Here is a 1,246-nt window from a genome sequence, read left to right on the forward strand (position 1 = left end):
ACGAACTTACAGATGTTCAAGCTGGTTTTAGAAAAGGCAGTGGAACCAGAGATAAAATTGCCAACATCTACTGGACCATCGAAAAAGCAAGAATTCCAGAAAAACCTGTACTTCTGCTTTATTGATTATACCAAAGTATTTGACTGTGTAGGTCACAGCAAACTGTGGAAAATTTTTAAAGAGATGGGAACACCAGATCACCTGACCTGCCTCCTGAGAAATCTGTATGCAGGTCAAGAACAACAGTTAGAACTGGACATGGAACAACAGACTGTTTCCAAATTGGGAAAGGAGTATGTCAAGGCTGTATATTGTCACTGTGCTTATTTGACTTATATGCAGAGTACATCAGATGAAATGCCAGGCTGGATGAAGCACAGTCTGGAAACAAGATTGCCGGGAGAAATAACAACAACCTCAGACATGCAGATGATGCCACCCTTATGGCAGAAAGTGAAGAAGAACTAAAGAGCCTTTGTCTTTCTTTTTTGGTGCTGTTTCTATTATTTTGATGTAAAATATTTTCATAAGTCTGTTCCATTCTAGACCTTACAACAAAATTCGGATAATTTTTTCTCAATAATGAATCAATAACCCTCTTATTGACTTTTATTTTACTCAAAACAAAAGATTCCCTTCCGGGATATCCTAATTCATGTGGATATTCAAAACTGAGTTTAAAACCCACTGAGTCTATATAAATCAAAAAGGCAACATGGAACACTAAAAAAGGTAGGAAATTCATTGTCTTAAGGTTTGGATTCTGTCTCAGTGTCAGTCAGTTATTAGCATTATAACTGTGGATACTTGTTTTAATTAATTGGAGCCTTGTTTTTTCATCTATAAAAGATTAAATTTAACATGTCCACAAAATTGCTTTAAATTTGCATGCAAATTCAAAATATAAGTAGTAAAATACTGAGGCCTAGAGGAGCTATCCCATGTTGAAGGTCAGGAAGGGCGGTGGTGAGGAGATACCCCTCATCCAAGGTAAAGAACAATGGCTGCGCTTGGCTGGAGCAGCCGTGAAGAGATACCCCACACGCAAGGTAAGAGAAACTAAAGTAAGACAGTAGGTGTTGCAAGAGGGCATCAGAGGGCAAACACACTGAAACCATACTCACAGAAAACTAGTCAATCTAATCACACTAGGACCACAGCCTTGTCTAACTCAATGAAACTAAGCCATGCCCGTGGGGCAACCCAAGACGGGCGGGTCATGGTGGAGAGATCTGACAGAATGTGG

The sequence above is a fragment of the Bison bison genome, unplaced genomic scaffold (assembly GCF_000754665.1).
Source record: "Bison bison bison isolate TAMUID 2011002044 unplaced genomic scaffold, Bison_UMD1.0 scf7180017864351, whole genome shotgun sequence".
Lineage (NCBI taxonomy): Eukaryota > Metazoa > Chordata > Mammalia > Artiodactyla > Bovidae > Bison > Bison bison.